Here is a 21045-nt window from a genome sequence, read left to right as displayed (position 1 = left end):
ACATAGTGTGTATCTTACTCTCGTCAAAATTGGCTTAAAGAGAAACATATTAGACATATTCAATTGATGGAGAAATTTCTCCCACCTCATTGAAAAGTGGGAGGGGAAAAGTGAAAACGGAAGGAGTAAGCTAAGCAGAAGGGAATACAGAAATTGTGAGAAAAAGGGGTAAGAAAGAAGGAAGAATTCTAAGGTGGGGGGAGGGATCCTAAAAAGGGAGGGCTGTGAAAAACAAGTGGTGCTCACAAGTTTAATACTGGGGAGGAGAGTAAGGGGGAAGGAAAGGAGAAAAGCATAAGCAGGGATTAACAAGATGGCAAATAATACAGAATTGGTAATCTTTTTTTTTTTTTTTCCCCTGAGACTGGGGTTAAGTGACTTGCCCAGGGTCACACAGCTAGGAAGTGTTAAGTGTCTGAGACTAGATTTGAACTCGGGTCCTCCTGAATTCAAGTCTGGTGCTCTATTCACTGCACAGAATTGGTAATCTTAATCATAAATATGAATGGGGTAAACTCCCCCATAAAGAGGAAGCAGATAGCAGACTGGATTAAAAGCCAGAATCCTACAATATGTTGTTTACAGAAAACATACTTGAAGCAGGGTGATACATATAGAGTAAAGTTGTAAAAGGTTGGAGCAGAATCTACTATGCCTCAGGGGTAGCCATGCTGATCTCAGATCAATCAAAAACAAAAATGTATCTAATTAAAAGATATAAGGAAGGGCACTATATTTTGCTAAAGGGTAGCATAGATAATGAAGCAATATCAATATTAAACATATATGCACCAAGTAGTGTAGCATCTAAATTCTTAAAAGAGAAATTAAGAGAGCTACAAGCTATAATAGTGGGAGATCTCAATCTTGCACTCTCAGAATTAGATAAATCAAACCATAAAATAAATAAGAAAGAAGTCAAAGAGGTAAATAGAATACTAGAAAAATTAGATATGATAGATCTTTGAAGAAAACTAAATGGAGACAGAAAGGAGTATACTTTCTTCTCAGCAGTTCATGGAACCTATACAAAAATTGACCATTATGACATGAAAACCTCAAATTCAAATGCAGAAAGGCAGAAATAGTAAATACACCCTTTTCAGATCATGATTCAATGAAAATTATATTCAATAAAAAGCCAGGGGAAAATAGATTTTAAAAATTGGGAACTAAATAATTTCATACTAAAGAATGATTGGATGAAACAGCAAATCATAGACATAATTAATAACTTTACCCAAGAAAATAGCAATAATGAGACATCATATCAAAATGTGTGGGATGCAGCCAAAGCAGTAATAAGGGGAAATTTTATATCTGTAGAGGCCTACTTGCATAAAACAGAGAAAGAGAAAGTCAATGAATTGAGCTTGCAACTAAAAATGCTAGAAAAGGAACAAATTATAAACTCCCAGTCAAACATTAGACTTGAAATTCTAAAAATAAAAGGAGAGATTAATAAAATTGAAAGTAAAAAAAAACCTATTGAATTAATTAATAAAACTAAGAGTTGGTTCTATGAAAAAACAACAAAATAGATAAACCCTTAGTAAATCTGATTTTTAAAAAGAGGAAAATCAAATTGTTAGTCTTAAAAATGAAAAGGGAGAACTCGCCACTAATGAAGAGTAAATTAGAGTAATAATTAGGACTTACTTTGCCCAACTTTATGTCAATAAATTCAATAACTTAAATGAAATGGAAGAATACCTTCAAAAACATAGCTTGCCCAGATTAACAGGAAGAAGTAAATTGGTTAAACAGTCCCATCTTAGAAAAAGAAATAGAACAAGCTATCAATAAACTCCCTAAGAAAAAATCCCAGGACCAGATGGATTTACATGTGAATTCTACCAAACATTTAAAGAACAATTAACTCCAATGCTATATAAACTACTTGAAAAAACAGGGATTGAAGGACTCCCACCAAATTCCTTTTATGACATAGACATGGTACTGATATCTAAACCAGTTGAAAACAGAGAAAGAAAATTATAGATCAATCTCCCTAATGAATATTGATGCTAAAATCTTAAATAAAATATTAGCAAAAAGACTACAGAAAATTATCCCCAGGATAATACACTATGACCAAGTAGGTTTTATACCAGGAATGCAGGGCTGGTTCAGTATTACGAAAACTATTAGTATAATTGACTACATAAATAACCCAAATTAACAAAAACCATATGATCATCTCAATAGATGCAGAAAAAAGCATTTGATAAAATCCAACATCCATTCCTAATAAAAACACTTGAGAGTATAGACATAAGTGGACTTTTCCTTAAAATAGTCAGGAGCATATATTTCAAACCATCAGTAAGCATCATATGTAATGGTTCCAGTTTATCCATATGTAATGGGGATAAACTGGAACCATTCCCAATAAAATCAGGTGTGAAATAAGTTTGCCCACTATCACCATTATTATTCAATATTGTATTAGAAATGCTAGCCTTGGCAATAAGAGTTGAGAAAGAGATTAAAGGAATTAGAGTAGGTAATGAAGAAACCAAATTATCACTTTGCAGATGATATTATGGTATACTTAGAGAACCCCAGAAATTCTACTAAAAAGCTATTAAAAATAATTCACAACTTTAGCCAAATTGCAGGATACAAAATAAATCCACATAAATCCTCAGCATTTTTATACATTACCAACAAAATCCAATAGCAAGAGATACAAAGAGAAATTACATTCAAACTAACTGTCAATAGCATAACATATTTGGGAATCTATCTACCAAAGGAAAGTCAGGAATTATATGAGCAAAATTATAAAACACTTTTTCACACAAATAACATCAGATTTAAATAATTGGAAAAATATTAAGTGCTCTTGGATAGGCCAAGCAAATATAATAAAGATGACAATACTCCCTAAACTAATCTATTTACTTAGTGCTATACTAATCAGACTCCCAAGAAACTATATTAATAACCTAGAAAAAATAACAAAATTCATATGGAAGAACAAAAGGTCAAGAATTTCAAGGGAATTAATGAAAAAAAATAAAATGAAGGTGATCTAGCTGTACTGATCTAAAACTATATTATAAAGCAGCCGTCACCAAAACCATTTCATATTGGCTAAGAAATAGATTAATTGATCAGTGGAATAGGTTAGGTTCACAGGACAAAATAGTCAGTAACTATAGCAATCTTGTGCTTGACAAACCCAAAGATCCCAACTTTTGGGATAAAAATTCACTATTTGACAAAAACTGCCGGGAAAACTGGAAATTAGTATGTCAGAAACGAGGCATGGACCCACACTTAACACTGTACACCAAGATAAGATCAAAATGGGTCCATGATTTAGGCATAAAGAATGAGATTATAAATAAATTAGAGGAACATAGGATAATTTACCTCCAAGACTTGTGGAGGAGGAAGGCATTTGTGACCAAAGAATAATTAGAGATCATTATTGATCACAAAATAGAAAATTTTGATTATTTCAAATTAAAAAGCCTTTGTACAAATAAAACTAATGCAAACAAGATTAGAAGGGAAGCAACAAACTGGGAAAACATTTTTACAGTTAAAGGCCTAATTTCCAAAATATATAGAGAATTGATTTCTAATTTATAAGAAATCAAGCCATTCTCCAATTGATAAATGGTCAAAGGATATGAACAGACAACTTTCAGATGATGAAATTTAAACTATTTCTATTCATATGAAAGAGTGTCCCAAATCACTATTGATCAGCTAAATGCAAATTAAGACAACTCTGAAATACCACTACACATCTGTCAGATTGGCTAAGATGACAAGAAAAAATAATGATGAATGTTGGAAGGGATGTGGGAAAACTAGGACACTGATGTCCTAGTTTTAAAGAAGCCAGCCATTCTGGATAGCAATCTGGAACTATGCCCAAAAAGTTATCAATAACTGTGCATACCCTTTGATCCAGCAGTGCTAAATACTGGGCTTATATCCCAAAGAAATACTAAAGAAGGGAAAGGGACCTGTATGTGCCAAAATGTGTGTAGCGGCCCTTTTTATAGTGGCCAGAAACAAGAAAATGAATGGATGCCCATCGATTGGAGAATGGTTGGGTAAATTATGGTATATGAATGTTTTGGAATATTATTGTTCTGAAAGAAATGACCAGCAGGATGAATACAGAGAGGCTCGGAGAGACTTACATCAACTGATGCTGAGTGAAATAAGCAGAACCAGGAAATCATTATACACTTCAACAACGATACTGTATGAGGATATATTCTGATGGAAGAGGATATCTTCAGCATAGAGAAGATCTAATTCAGTTCCAATTGATCAGTGATGGACAGAATCAGCTACACCAGAGAAGGAACACTGGAAATGAATGTGGACTACTTGTATTTTTGTTTTTCTTCCCAGGTTATTTTTTACCTTCTGAATCCAATTTCTTGTGCAACAAGAGAACTGTATGGTTCTGCACACATATATTGTATCTAGTATAAAATATAACATATTTAACATGTATAAGTTCATCTGCCATCTGGGGAGGAGGTAGAGAGAGGGAAGGGAAAAGTTGGAACAGAAGTGAGTGTAAGGGATAATGTTGTAAATAATTACCCATGCATATATTCTATAAATAAAAAGTTATAATAATAATAAAAAAGAAAAAAATTAAGACAGAAGAAAAATTGGGGAGAGAAATGAGAGTGATGCAAAAAGAAGTAGAAAAAGCCAATTAAGAGAAAAATTCATTGGCCAAATGGAAAAGCTCACTGAAAAAATAATTCCTTAAAAATTACAATTGAACAAATGAACCTAATTATTTTATGTGAAATCAAGAAACAAAAGCAAGAAAATGGAAAAAATATATAAATCAGTGTGAAATATCTTGTTGGAAAAACAACTGAGAGATAGTTTCAAAATTATTAGACTACCTTATCATGATCAAAAGAAAAGCCTAGATATCATCTTTCAAGAAATTTTGAAGAAAAGTTCTGATATTCTAGAACCAGGGTTTAAAATAAAAAGTGAAAGAATCTACCGATCACCTCTTGAAAGAGCTCCTAAGATGAAAATTCCCAGGAATATTATAACCAAATTCTGGAACTCTCAAGTCATGGAAAAAATATTGCAAGAATCCAGAAAGAAATAATTCAAGTATAGTGGAACTACATTTGGGATAATACAAGATTTAGCAGCTTCTACATTAAAGGATCAGAGCTCTTGAAATATTGCATTCTGGAAAATGAAGTAGCTAACATTACAACCAATAATCACCTACCCAGCAAAACTGAGTATAATCCTAACGAGAAAAAAAATATTTTCAATGTGCAATAGATGACTTTAAAGCATTCATAAAGAAAAGACCAGAAATGAATAGAAAATTTGACTTTCAAATACAGGACTCAGGAAAAAAGGGATAATCATGAATGGGAAATCATAATATACTTAATAAAATTAGTCTGTTTACATTCCTACACAGGAGAATGATACTCATAAGAACTTTCCCATTATTAAAGCCATTAGAGAAATACACACACACACATACACACACACAGAAAGAGACAGAGACACAGAGAGAGACAGAGAACACAGTTATGAGGTGAATATGAAGGAATAGCATCTTTTTTGTTTTTTATAGCCTTTATTTTTCTAAATACATATCAAGATAGTTTTCAACATTCAATTTTGACAAACCTTGTTTTCCAAATTTTTCTCCCTCCCTCCTCCCCATCCCTTCTCATAGATAGCAAGCAATACAATATAGGTTAAACATATGCAATTCTTTTAAACATATTTCCATATTCATCATGCTGCACGCAAAATTTTTTTTAAAGGTGAAAGAAAAAAAATACATGAGGAAAACTAAGTAAACAAATAACACCAACAAAAAAAGAAAGTGAAAATACTTTGCTTTGATCCACATTCAGTCTCCATAGTTTTCTCTCTCTCTGGTTGCAGATGGTTCTTTTCATCACATGTATTGGAATTGCCTTGAATCATTTCATTGTTGAAAAGAACCAAGTCCATCACAGTTGATCATCATAAAATCTTTTTTTTTTTTTTGCTGTGAACAATGTTATCTTGGTTCTACTCACTTCACTTACCATCAATTCATGCAATTCTTTACAGGCTTTTCTGAAAGCAGCTTGTTATTTCTTATAGAAAAATAATATCCCATTACATTCATATACCAAAACTTATTCACCCATTCCCCAACTGATGGGCATCCATTCAATTTCCAGGTGAAGAGGTAGTATCTTTAAAAAGATAAAATTAAGGAGTAAGAGAAGAATGTGCTGGGAGAAAAGGAAAGGGAGAGGTGGTCTGGTACAAGTTATCTGCCATAAAACAGGCATGAAAAAGATTTTACATGAGAGAAGGGGAAGAAGAGAGGAGGGAAAGTTAGTGGACCTTATTCTCATTAGAATTGGCTCAAAGAGGAAATGACATATACTGTCAATGTAGGTATAGAAATCTATCTTATCCTGCAAGAAAGTAGGAGGGAAGGTATATTAAGGGAGGGGATAGAAAATTATTTTTGAGGTGGGACAGGGTAAAAGGAAAGAGAGAATAGAATAAACAGAGGATATACAGTTAGCAATAGTAATCGTGAAAAGAATTTTGAAGCAACTTTCCCTGATGAACTAGAACTTGATTATACTAACAGTTGCTAAAAACAAAATAAAACTAAAAAGTAAATTAAATTGAGAAAGAACTCAGCCATAAATAGTTACTATGTGGATGGAGAAAATTTAGATTTATATTCAGAGGAAGATAATAGAGCTTTAAAAAGCTACTCATTTTTCTATGAAAAAAGTCAAATGGTCCCAAGTACAAAAAATTCTTAGAAGAACTTTTAAAAAGACTTTAAAAGTCAAGTAGGAAAGAATGAGGGGAGAAAAAGAGCAATCCAAGAAAATTATGTAAAGAAAGTCAACCAACTTTGAAATAAATGGAGAATAAAAAATTGAGGAAGAAAATAATTCCTTGAAAACTAAAACTGGACAAAGGGAAGCTAATGACATTTTAAGACACCAAGAGATAACAAAACAGTGTCAAAAGAATGAAAAAAAAAGAAAATATGAAATATCCCATCAGAAAAACAAGTGGTCTGGAGAACAGATCAAAGAGAAATAATTTAACAATAGTGAAAATTACAATAAAAAAGAATCTTAACACAAGATTATAAGAAATTATCAAGGAAAATTGCCTTGATGTTTTAGAATAAGAAAGACAAAGCAGAAATAGAAAAAATCTATCAATCATCTCATGAAAGAAATCCCAAGAGGAAAACTCTCAGGAATATTATAACCATGTTTCAAACTTCTAAGATTAAGGAAAGAGTATTGATAGTAACAAGAAATAAAACTGTCATGGAACTATCATAAAGATTGCCTAAACCCTAGCAACTACTATGTTGAAAAACTGTAGGTCTTGAAACACTATATTTAGTAGAGCAAAAGAACTTGAATTATGACCAAAGGTAACTTACCCAGCAAATTAAATATAATACTAAATGAAAATTTAATTCATAGCTGAAAGACTTTCAAGTATTTGTAACAAAAACAGCCCAATGTGTAAAAGGGAGGTGTAAAAGGATTGTCTTGTCACCATGAGGGTCCACTTGAGATAATGTAATATAAATGTATATTGATTTGGTCAATAGAGCTTCAGGAATTTTTACAACATCACTCAATTGCACTTGAGTAAAAGTAAAATCAGTGGATGATAGAAGTAATCCATGGCTGAAGTAGATTAAGTTTTTAGCCAGGATAGACAGAATGAAGTTAAATTGGTTTACCAAGAGGTCAGTATGGAGAAGAGAAGAGAGTATAGTCAGTTCAGAGATAATGACCTAGGAAAGATCTAACAGTTGGAAGGATTGGAGGTCAAAGTCAAGATTGAACATAGTGTTTAGGGTCACAGAGCAGAGGAAAATATGGAGTAATAATTAAGACCAAATAAAGGAATTTCAGAATTCATTAATATGAAAGTGAAATATCAAGATCAGATCAAGAGAGCGACCATCTCTATATGTAACTGAATGGGGTGGAAATGGTATGGTTCAGATATATCAAGAAGTAGTGAAAGGGGGTAGGATAAAACAACTTTATGTTCTTGTAGGAGATCTGGAACATATTGGAATGACTGGAATGGAATGATGGAAGGGCTGACAAAGAGAACCTAGGATTCTGCTCTCTTTCCCAAGTAGGAAAGGCAATCTTATGGAGTTATGAGAGGCCTAAAATGTAGTGGATGGATAGTCTAGGAAGCTTTGGATTCTCCATTCCTTCTTGGTAGGCAAAGAAACTTTATGGGCTTATGGAAGACCTGAAGGAAGTTAAATGGATTCAAAATTAATGAGATAGCCAGATCCAAGGTATAATCATTAATGGTTCAGTAACATGGCAGGCGATATCTAGTCAATCCATGCTTCCCTTGTGTTGTTTAACATTTTTATCAATAACTTGAATAAAGATATAGAAAAATACTTATCAAGTGTTTATTGACACAAAAGTAGGAAATAGCTAACACAGTGGATGTAAGATACAAAAGGATCTTGACAAGTTAGAGCATTAGACTGAATCTAATAAAATGAAATTCAGATGATATAAAGGTAAAATCTTCTACTTTGGTAGAAAAACTCAACATTACAAGTAGGAGATGGGAGAAACACATATATTAAGAAATTCTGGAATTTTTAGTAGGTTTCGAACCTAATTTGTGATTTAGCAGTAATTACAGTCTTAGTTGTCATTATAAAAGCATCATACCTTCCAGAACTCTAGAGGTAATAGTCCCAATCTGATCTGCCCTCATCACACATGGTCTTGAGTGTTATGTTTATTTCTGGGCAACATAGCTTAATTAGTACATTGATAAACTAGAGAGTTCCCTGAGGAGCGCAGCAAAGATGATAAACGGCCTTAAGTCTCTGGCATAGGATCAATTGCAGAAGAGGACATGCTTAACCTATGAGGAAAAAAAAAAGACTCAAGGGGAATATGGTGACTGTCTTCAAATATCTGAAGAGTTTCCAAGTTGGTCTGCTCTATTCTTTAATCATATGATTACTGTTCCCTTTTATTAGTGTTCATTTACTATTTCTTTCATATATTTTTGAATGTTTGCTAGTAATTAGAGTCAGTGTCATTGTCCCAAAGTTAGCAAAATCCATTCTGTCCCCTTTTTTGAAAATTGGAACACTTGTCTTTCTCCAATTCTATAACACCCTTTCTAATTCTATAATCCTTCAAGAGTCACCAACAATAGCTTAATACTTATAACCACAAGATTACTCCCACCCCCATCTTTGGCATAGAATTTGTCTGGTCTGATGACTTAAGATTTATCAAAGGCAGCAAGAAATTCATCTTTCCTATACATTTCAGTTCTGCTTTTCCAGTCCACTGGTTTTCTTTGGATAAAAACCACAAACTAAATAAGAGATGAGCATTCTACATACTCCATGCCAATATACCAATTATCCCAAGTAAAGATCCTTTCTCATCTTTGATCCTCTTTATTTCAATACTGCTTTCTTAAAAATCCAAAATCCTTTTTGTTGCCTTTCTTCAGTACACTCAGCTTGAGCTTTATTTCTTACGCTATTTAAAAAATGTAGGCTATGATTTTGTATTTTTCATTTTTTGTTCTTTAAAATTTAAATTTGCTGATAAGTTTTCTATATTCTCTTAAAACAATGCTTTTTTAAACTCCTTTTTGAAATTCTTCCTTTTGGTGTTCTCAAAATTTCATCCCTGACAGTTTCCCATCCCTCCTGTACTCCTTTAGGTCCATAGGATCCTACCCAGCATTTCTCTGAACCCTTTAAAATCTATGTTGCCAAAAATCTAAGACACACCATGAGAATTTACCTGCCTTTCCTCTTTTTCTATTACAAACTCTAAAATACAGTAATTTCACTCTTCTCAACCTCACCCCCATCAAGCTTTCCACCATTTCTACTTCAGCAATCAATTGCTACTAGCTTATGACAGGTACAGAGTAACAACTCACCTCTCCTTGTTGAAAGATGAAATGATCATAACATTTAGGTGATTGAAGAAGTTATTAGCTATTTTGTATTTGTTTTTTAGATCAAGTTCCAACACATGTATATAATTAATTAAAGTCTCACATCTATTCTCTCATTCCCTGGGCAATGAAGAACATCTTTAGTTTGACTACAGGTTTGTAAGGTGAGTTTTTGGTTTTTTGGGTTTTTTTGTTTGTTTGTTTTTGTTTCTCAGTGAATGATATGGGAAGAAAAAAAAGGCAGGTTTTTATTGATTGAAAAAAAATTTAATTGAAATTGAAAAAGGAAAAAAGTATGTAATAATTTTTTAAAAGACTATATCATGCCCCAAGACCAGATTTCTAATCTGTATTCCAAACCTCTGTGCAAGTGGTCTTGCAGTATACTCTTGATAACACTGTTTCTCTTCCTCTCGTTGGCACCACAATCTTTCCAGTCATTTGGATTTACACTCTGGAGTCATCCTCCATTTCCAAACAGCTGACAGACCCTGCTGCTCCTTTCTCCACCACATTTCTCCTCCATCTCCTCACCACTCTACTACCTCTTCTCAGCACTGCTACAATAGCTTCCCTACCCACGTCGTGACTCTGTTCTTGTTTCTCGTGGATCTGCCTGACAGACCAAAGTGATAATTCTAAAATACAGATTCGATCATAAACATATCCATACCCAGCTCAAATGACTGCCCATTGTGCTAAGATAAAATAGAATCTCCTTGGTTCAACATTAAAAGTTTTCTATGAAATAGCCACCACCTTCCTTTTGAGTATTACTTTTTTATCTCACCCCTTCCCTCACTATGTTCCAGTAAAACTGAGCTGTTTTCAGTAGAGAAGGTCTCATCTACTACTCCATATCTTTAAAAAGAAAAAAGAATCTTTGGAAGGAAGGATAGAGAGAGAGGCAGGCAGGAGAGCCAGAAGGGCAAGGGCAGCCCTGCACAAGCTCAGCCTCCCGCTGGCTCACAGGTGGGAACAACGAAGCCCTCTCCCCACTGCAGCCCATTGCTGCTGTGAAGGCCCTGACAGGAGCAGCAGTGCCTGGAGAAGAGGAGGTCCAGCCTACAGGCTCTTGAGGAGGATGCAGGGCACCTGTCTCTGAAGGATGCAGGGGGGGCTCTGTACAAGTGGATCAATTCTCTCACAGGTTGGCAAGCTCGCCAGTATATTTTAGATAATGGAATATTATCCTATTATGATTCACAGGATGACATGTGCAAAGGGAGCAAAGAAACCATAAAGATGGCAGTTTGTGAAATTAAAGTCCCGGCAGACAATGCAAGAATGGAACTAATCATTCCAGGGAAAGCTGTGAATGATGCGAGAGGCAGAGCTGGCTCTTCGGTTTGGCCTGTGCAAAAGCTTCTCTGACTGCCACTAAAGCAAAAAAGGAAAAAGAAAGAAATGAAACCAATGAATCTGAAGACCCAAACTCAGAACTTCCACTGTACTGTGACCCAGCAAGTTCACACCATGAGGAATTGGTCCATCATAATGGCAGTCGTTAATTCCCCAGTGTAGAGAATGTGGTTAGTGCCACATGTAACACATTCAGCACCACACTGGAAGATTGGGTGAGAATAGCAAATGCCAAGGTTAAACCAGAGAGGCTTCAGTTACCTCATCCAGATCCTTTTGTTTCTCCTGCATTACCTTCACCTGTTCAAATGTTGAAACTTTCCATCCACAACACTGGTTCTTACAGCTCAGAGGGGGGATAGTCACACTATAAAAGAACTAAGGCCTTCACCTAATCTATATCCCAACTGCCAAAAGAATTTACTCAAACTCCCTGATAGTCTCCCTGAAGACTAGATAGACATATAGACTTGTTCAGTAACCATTCCTGAAGAAAACAGAACCATGTCCCAAAAAAAGATCCTAGCTGGAAGATATTCTACCATCCATGTGCTTTTGAGGAAAATGAAGTGTCCAACTTTTTTCTAAATATTGCTGTGCAAAAGTTGCTGTAATGGGAAAGGCTTCTGAGAATATGGCTGAGTAGGTAAGAAATTCCAAGCTCTCCAGATTTCCCTCACAAACAAAACAAAATTGTGCCTCAGGGCAAACATAGACCCATGAAAAATAAGACTTGGGGCAGAACAGGAGTCCTCATGAGTTCTGGGACCACCAGAGAAGCCCAGAAGAAAGACTCCAGGAGCCAGGTTTAACCATTGTTAAGTATAAACCTCTCCAGGCTTGTTCCAGTGAAACAACAAGCAGAGAGCCTTGGACCACACTGGATTGGAGATAGCCTCAGCACCAACCACAGGAACTTTTATTTCTCTAACAGTGTGGAGTCATGGGTTTGAGTCTGGGAAGGCTGAGAGAACCTCAGCTAATAAAGTATTCCAGGCCCAGCTGTGCTGCTGAGACACTGGCCTGGGTGAGAAAGAACCAGCACATATTGGGTGAATACAAAGCAGCGGGGAAGGGAGGCTGCTGGTTGCAGGCACTTATAGGAGGATGATGTTCTTGGTTTAGGGTTCCAGGCTAGAGGGGAGAACTGAAGAAAAAGACCTGAAGCCAGAAGTACCATCCCCATCCCCCAATCCCAGGATTAGAGGTTATTAAACTAGGAAATTTATTTTTTTAAGAGAAGGCAAAGGAGAAAAAACCTAACCATAGAAAATACCATGCAAATAGGAAGACTGAGGAGGATACCAAAGTTAAAAAAAAACAAAAAACAAAAAAACTTCTCCTATCCCAAAGAGTAACCTTAATTGGTTACCCGTCCCAAAAGAATTTATAGAGGAATTCGAAAAAGACTTTAAAAATCAAATGAGAGAGATTGAGGAAAAGCTAAAAAAAGAACAAGAAAAAAATTTTATGAAAAAGTTAAGCAACCAGAAAAGGATATCCTAATTTATTAGGAAGAAAAGGACTCTTTGAAAATTAGAAGTGGGCAAGGAGAAACAAGTGAAGTTATAAAAGATCAAGAAATAATAAAACAAAATAGAAAAAAGGACAAAATAGAAGAAAATGTGAGATATAAGAAAAACAATAGATTTGGAGAATAGATCAAGAAGAGAAAACATAACAATAATTGGTCTACTTGAAAACTATAACCAAAAAAAAAAACCAAACAAACAAACCTACATAGAATAATATAAGGAATAATTAAAGAAAATTGTCCTAAACTGATAGAAGGGAAAGTAGAAATAGAATAAAAAATTCACCAATTACCACCTGAAAGAAATCCTACAATAAAAACATACAAGAACATCACTGCTAAATTTCAAAGCCCCCAGATCAAAGAAAAAAATTTACAAGCAACAACAAATAATTCAAATGTGCTGGGACCACAAATAGAGTCACATAAGACATCACCAGTTATGATAAAAGACTGCAGGTCCTGGAATACTTTATCAACAATCAAGAGAACTCAAGTCACAGCCTAAAATATTATATCCAGCAAAATTAAGGATAATATTGAATGGGAAAAAATTGACATTCAATGAAAAGTCAAACTTTCAGGATTTTATTGCAAACAAAACTGAATTCAATAGAAAATGTAACATGGAAGAGCCAACACAAAGATTAATTTCCAAGAGACTTGATAAGGACAAACTGTTTATGTTTTATATGTGTAAATGTAAACCATATCTCTAAGATTATCATTAGTAGTTGGGTAGTCCAAATGAAAGATTGGGGTAGGGTTGAGTATGATGTAATTATAAAAAGCAAAACCAAAAACTAAGAAAAACTAAAAACAGTAATTGTTATATGAATGTGGTATGAGGTGTAAGAACTGATAAAAAGGAGTTAGATGGGGAAGGAAGGCTGGTAGTTCTGAAATCTTTCTTAGTCATATTAGGAATGGTTAAAGAGGGAACATTACATACATACTGTCACATATGCACACATACATATAAAATCAATCAAGTAGGGTGTAGCACCCTCCAAAACCTGTAAAGAAATAAGAGGGGGGCAGCTAGGTGGTGCAATGGATAGAGCACCAGCCCTGAAGTCAGGAGGACCCGAGTTCAAACATGGTCTTAGACACTTAACACTTCCTGGCTGTGTGACTATGGGCAAGTCACTTAACCTCAGTTGCCTCAGGGAGGGAAGGAAGAAAGGAAGGAAGGAAGGAAGGAAGGAAGGAAGGAAGGAAGGAAGGAAGGAAGGAAGGAAGGAAGGAAGGAAGGAAGGAAGGAAGGAAGGAAGGAAGGAAGGAAGGAAGGAAGGAAGGAAGGAAGGAAGGAAGGAAGGAAGGAAGGAGGCAGAGTAGGATAAGGTAGGATATAGAAGGGCTTATAAATTAATGAGAGTGAGATAAGGTATGTAGATTAATGGGAAAATAATAAAGAGGGAAGGATTCTTGAGAGGGGGAAATTAAGTAATAGCAAAGCAAGTAAGTTAGCCAGTAGAAGACTATTTTTTTTTTTCAAAAGATTGAGGCATCATCAGTATGTATTGTTGCTTATAAACATGGAACCTTTTGCACAGGTTTCATTCTGACAGGTGTAAAATGTGCCATGGACTAATTGGTCACTTACCCATGTTAAAAATATGTTATTGCAGTGATGGATAGTGATCACGTCTTCCTTGAAGAAAAAAAGGAATAAAATCTTAATATATCTTTAGCCCATGTGACATAGCATATCAAGAATTTTTTTTAATAAAACCAAACTATTGTCCTTCAGATGTGGAAATGGTGCTTCTGAATTGTTGATACTAACCTGTTGATATGAAGTATTTAATTTTCATATTTAATACCTTCTGCCACATCAAAAAGAGAGGAAAACATTCTTATTTATAGCCAACAAAATTAAAGATGTGTACATGTTGCTAATTGAATTGTATCAGAAAAAGAGGTTATTGTAGTGGATTTGTTCATTTTAAAACAAATGAAATTGTGTGTGTGTGTGTGTGTGTGTGTGTGTGTGTGTGTGTGTAAAAAGGAATTTTCTCAATTACATGTAAAAATAATTTAAACTTAAAATTTTTTAGTTATAAATTTCATTCCTCCCTATCTCCATCCCTCAGAAGTCTCTTTGGTATAGATTATACCAGTGTAGTCATGCAAAACATTTCCATATTGGCCATGTTGAAAGAAAGAACAGATCAAAAAAAGAAAGAAAAAAAAAGAAAAGGAAAGGAAAACTATGCTATGGCCTGCATTGACCCCATTGGTTCATAGTAATTTTCTTCATAGGTTCTTTGGAATTAACTATTATTGTATTGATGAAAACAGCTTATTCATTCATAGTTGATCATCATATACTATTATGTTACTGTGTACATCATCTGGCTGAGCTCACTTCCCTTTTATCAGTTCAATCCAAGTCTTCTCTTATCTTTTTCTGAAATCATCCTGCTCGTCATTTCTTATAGCACAATAGTATTCTATCACAATCATATACCACAATTTGTTCAGCTATTTCTCAATTGATGGGCATCCATTCCAATTTCCCAATTCTGTGTCACCACAAAAAGAGCCACTATAAATATTTTTGTGCATACAGGGTCTTTTTCCTTTTTCTTTGATTTCCTTATGATTTAAGACTAGTAGCGGCATTGTTGGGCACACATAGTTTGATGGGTTTTTTGGTCATAGTTCCAAATTGCTCTCCAGAATGGTTAGATCAGTTCACAATTCTACCACAGTGCATTAGTGTTTCAGGCTTTCCACTTGCTTTCCAACATTTATAATTTTCCTTTTCTGTCATGTTAAACAATCTGATAAATATGAGGTCATACTTAATAGTTGTTTTGATTTGCATTTCTCTACTCAATTGTGATTTAGAGTATTTTTCACATGTTTCACAAAGCTATAAAAATTTCTGAAAATTACCTTTTTATATCTTTTTACTATATTAAAAATTGGAAAATGATTCTTATTCTTACAAATTCGACTCAGTTCTCTAAATATTTGAGAAATGAGGCCTTTACCAGAGAAACTTCCTATAGAAATATTTTTCTCAGTTTCCTGTTTTCCTTCTAATCTTGGATGCACTTGTTTTATTTGAGCAAAACCTTTTAAATTTAATGTAATAAAAATCATTTCTTTGACATCTCATAATGCTCTCTGTCTCTTGTTCATTCATAAATTCTTCCCTTCTCCATATATGTGACAGGTAAAATATTGCATGTTCCTTTAATTTGTTTATGATACTACCCTTTATTTTTAAATCAGGTATCCATTTTGATTTTATCTTAGTATACAGTGTGAAATGTTAGTCTATATCTAGTATTTATTAAACTGCTTTCCTGTTTTCCAGAAATTTTTCTCCAACAGTGAATTCTTTTTGACCCTCATACTTTTACACAAATAAGTCCTTAAGTTTTTTCAGTATTCTCAAAGTGATCCTTATTGAAGCCCCCTCACTATTTTCCTGGTCAGAGCTCTGCAAGTTCCTGAGCCAAATTTTCATCTGATCAAAACCTTTGCTAGCTTGTCTCTGGTTATAAGTTTCAATAGATTGCTGCTAGACTTGTCCATTATTAGCTGCTAGGAGGTTTTCATAGTTTGGAATGACTGAGCTGCAAGCTCTCTTTTAGTCTGGAATTCCTGGTCTGGTTATTCCACTAAAACTGAAACCTGGAATTGGGGCTAGAACTGAGCCCTGGGATGAGAACCACATTGCTTACTTCTGAATTCTTCCTTGCTCGGTGCACAGCCAGAGCCTATGACTGCACCTCTCATCACCCCTAGAAATAGGTACTCTGGATCTGGACTTGGAGCAGCACCTTTTCTCCTAACCTACTCCTCTTTCTCGTTTTCCTATTTCTGTTGTGGGCAACACAAGCCTTGCAGGCACTCCCAAATCCTCCTCCTCCCCAACCCAACATGTCCAAATGGTAGCAAAGTCTTTCATATTCTGCCTCTAAGAGCGCTTTCCAGTTTGTCCGTTTTCTTGCACTAATATGGCCACTGCCACAGCTCAGGTCTTCACCTCACATGTGTTATTACAGTAGATTTTGTAATTACTATCCTTGTCTACAGTCTCTCCCCTTCCCAATCTATCTCCTACATAGACTCCAAAGTGATATGTGTATGTATGTAGACACACAGAAAGCACAGATTTAACTCGTCATTCTTCTGCTCAGTAAATTACAATGGTTCCCTCTAGTTAATAAGATAAAATAGAAACTCTTCTGTTTGGCATCTAAATCCCTTCACAATCTGATTGAAGTCTACTTTTCCAGGTTTATTATACAACACTGTCCTCAAATTCACTGGCCTTCAGATTCATTTGCCTTCTGACTATTTCTCACACATGCCATACCCTCCCACACCTGGAATACACTTCTTTTTCACTTGGGGGAGCTAAGTGGTATAGTGGGCAGAACTCTTGGCCTGGAGTCAGGAAGACCTGAATTCAAATCTGACCTTAAACATTTAGTGTGTGACTTGAGTCTCAGTTTTCTCATCTCTAAAATAGGGGTAAAAATAGAACCTATTTCCTAGAATTGTTATGAGAATCAAATAAGAGAATTAAAAACACTTGGGCACAAGGCCTGGTACATAGTAAGATCTATCTAAATGTTAACTTACTATTATTATATTATATATCATATTATACTATGATTATAATATATTCTGCCTCTTAGAATCCCTTACTTTCTTCAAAGCTTAGCTTTAAGACTACCTGCTACAAGAGGCTTTTCTCAGTCTGTTAGTAATTCCCCCAACAAATTATACAAACACAAACACATACATATACACACATTTATATATGAATATATAATAATTTCTCTTAAAATTCCATGTTCAGTTACCATTACACACATATATACACACGTTATGTATAGAATGAACATGTACACATAATAAATATTATAAAATATATTATGTATACATGTTGTTCCCTATCCCCAACATCCTCTCCTTGTAGCTTAGTTTCCTTGAGGACTATAACTTTCATTTTTTGTCTTTATATTTATATTTTCAAAGCCTGAAACAAAGTAGACTATTAATAAATAAATAATGATTTGTCAGTTTATTATTTTTTGTCTTCTATAAATTTCTGTATATCTATTGCTACTCTTCTTCCTATATTGTAGCTACTCTATATGTTATTTTAGTAGATATTAATCAACAAGTATTTATTAAACTCCTAATATGGACCAGATATTGGGATGGGCTTTAGGGATACAAAGATAAAAAACAAATCCCTCCAGGAGATATACATATGTGTGTGTATGTTTATATGGATAAGCTGTTTTCCCCTCAACTTTGTCAATTTAAAGCTCTGCTGATTTAGATGTGATAAATTATAGATAAATACATTCTTATCAAGCCTTGTTAGATTCACTCAATCCCTAGCCCAGGATACTATTATTCCCTTATTTTAAGTTGTGGTCCAGAAATAAATTGTGACCTGAAATCAATTTTTAACCTATGATCTCTGATCCTCAATGTTTTATTTGTAATATGGAGATAATGTTATCAACCTCATAGAGTCATTGTACAAATGAAATAAGATATAAGGTAACATAATTATAGCATGCTCAACTATCAGCCACAAATCAACAAATTTAGCCTTTCTGAATACTGGAAATACTGCTAGTCTTTGCTTCCTCATCCTTTCCATGCCTAAAAATAAATGCAAATTATTTTGAAATAAGATTTCTGATAGTAAAATATACTTTATCCTTTGATCTCTAAAAACCTCACTGATATTTTACATAAACATTATTTTAAATTATGTCAATTTGTCAATTTTTATTGACAATATGTCAATATGACAATTATGTCAATATGTCAATGTCAATTTACTATACCTCACAGAAAATTTGCTTATTTTCGATTCCTTGTACTGTCTCATAGTTTATCAGTATCATCACCTGAGAAAAATATTTAGAATTTATTATTAATAATAAAGGAGACATACTTCATAAGCCAGAGAACTGTTTAAACTGCACATGTTTTCTTCAGAAATGAGATGATTAAATGTTTCTACATGAATCAAAGTATGACTTAGTTTGATGTCACCAACTTTTAAAATTAATTTAGTTTGCTTCATTTAAATTTTTTCTTTATTTCCAGGGCCTAGACTCAATGTTTATATATTGCTATATAAATCATTCCAAACCTTTTTAAGTAGTTGATAATTTTAAAGCTTTTTTTGTATCTTCTTGTTTATGGAATTTAGAGGGAGTCAGTTTCAGGCATAGTATCTGTGTAAGATCAGTTCCAATAATACTAATAATTGAATCTATTTGGTTCTGAGCACCTAACATGCAAATATAGTATCAGATAATTTAGGTGTTTAATGAATGTTCAAGTGAGGAGGAGGGAAGGAGGAAGAAATACTTTCCTGAGTAAACTGTTCTGTGCTAAAGGAATAAATGTGTTACATCCACTTAGAGAAGGAAGTGGTAAGAGGAAATAAGTTGAAAGTAAAGATAAATGTGAATCTCAAGCTAGTACTCCTCTAGAGGGATTGAATTCAGTTACTTTCAGGATTGATCAGTAATGACTCTTGATCAGGTTTTTCTAGCTAAAGCATGATTTTCTCCATTCCATGTACTCTTTATGCATTTATTCTCATTCACATTAATATATAAGGATTGACCATCTCTTGAATATCTTGTAAGCTGCCCTAGAAGGTCCATGGCACTTCCAGTATATTCGCTTGTTATAAGTCATAAGTTTTGTTCTGTTTTGTTTAGTTTTTGCCATTCAAGACAAAAATCTAGATTCCTCTGAGGTAACTTGTTTCATTAAGAGCCTTTCCCTGGCTAATCACTCTGACTACTCTCACAGCCTAGAATAGACATGACCAGTGACACTTTCCAGAGCCATAATTAACATGCATGAGGTAAATGTGTCACATAAATTAAGCAAACATAGGTTGTAATCTGCATTAATGGAAGGAATTTCCAATTTGATCAAAACATAGATCCAGTTAAATAACTATGAGCTAGAGCTTTCCAAAAGCAGAATGAGGCAATGGCTTGCCTTCCTAATGTATTACCCTTCCCTGGAGTTCTTCAAGTGTGGTACCTCCCCTCAGAAGCAGTAAAGTTGAAATTACCTTCAGTTGATCAATAACTATCTGTAAAATGAACAGGTTGGATGATCTCCCACAGTTCCTTCCAGTACACAATCCATAATCCTCTGAAGCAGAAGTAAATGACCATTTGTTGAAGATATTATAACAGATTCCTTTCTGTCTATAAACTGGACTAGATTACCTCTGAGGTCCCATTCCAATTCTGGCTCTGGAATCAGGCTGATTTCTTCACTCTCTGCCTTAGAAAACAGATTAACAAATCAAACTGCTAGCACCTGGTGAGTCAAACTAAAATGTTTAAACTAAAACCAATCTTTTTTCTGTTTTTATTCTTTTCTTAATATTTATTCAATAATCAAAGTTATGAACAACTAGTTGATTCAGAGTAATTATAGTCTTGCAGCCTAGATGTCCTCTGTCAGATCTATAATTTGTAGACCTGAAGAGACAGTTCTAAGAGTACCATTTCCCTTCCTATATTAAGTAAATAATCTCCCAGCATGACCAGTGCATTTCATTGGGCCACATACAGTATTGGAGTACTGGTAAACAGAAGGCACTATAATGAAAAATGGTCAGTCACTGTTGAAATCCAGTTGGGAGAAAGGGAAAGAGAGAGGGAGACAAACAGAGAAAAAGGAAAGTAAAAAAATTTTAAAAAGAAAAGGAAAAAAAAAAAAGGAGAGCAGGATGTTTGGGGAAGGGGAGGGAGAATTGCTGTTGCTGATTTTGGGAGGCCTTCTGTTCTCCCAGAATGTTTCTATTATTGTTTTTCATACTAAGTAGACCCAGTGTGGGCCTCAGGAACTGGAAACAAGAGCAGGATTTCTCCCCACTGTGTTGCCTTAGGCAGATAAGTGGATAAAACCAGGGTCTGGAAGATCTTAAATTCAAAATCTGCCTTAGCTCTATTCTAGTTATGGGGCCCTAGACAAGTCATATAATTATCTAGCTTAGTTTGATGCCCTCTAAATTCCCTTGCAGTTCTAGGTATGTTACACAAAGACTGTGTCACTTTTTCTATTACCCTTTAGTGCCCAATGTTTTTGTCTCTCTGTGCCATCTGAGATGT

The 21045-nt window shown here is 34.5% G+C and overlaps 1 protein-coding gene and 1 pseudogene across 4 annotated transcripts in view; both read left to right on the top strand.

The window, feature by feature from the left end:
* The window catches only part of CFAP61 (cilia and flagella associated protein 61), a 329189-nt gene that overhangs the window by 273246 nt on the left and 34898 nt on the right, over positions 1–21045 (top strand). The gene's annotated exons all lie outside the window — the stretch shown is intronic.
* Positions 8973–11926, top strand: LOC141555022 (pleckstrin homology domain-containing family A member 3 pseudogene; annotated as a pseudogene).

This window comes from Sminthopsis crassicaudata, chromosome 2 (assembly GCF_048593235.1).
Source record: "Sminthopsis crassicaudata isolate SCR6 chromosome 2, ASM4859323v1, whole genome shotgun sequence".
Classification (NCBI taxonomy): Eukaryota; Metazoa; Chordata; class Mammalia; order Dasyuromorphia; family Dasyuridae; genus Sminthopsis; species Sminthopsis crassicaudata.
The sequence above is the reverse complement of the archived record's forward strand: the minus strand, read 5'-3'. Positions and strand labels throughout refer to the sequence as shown.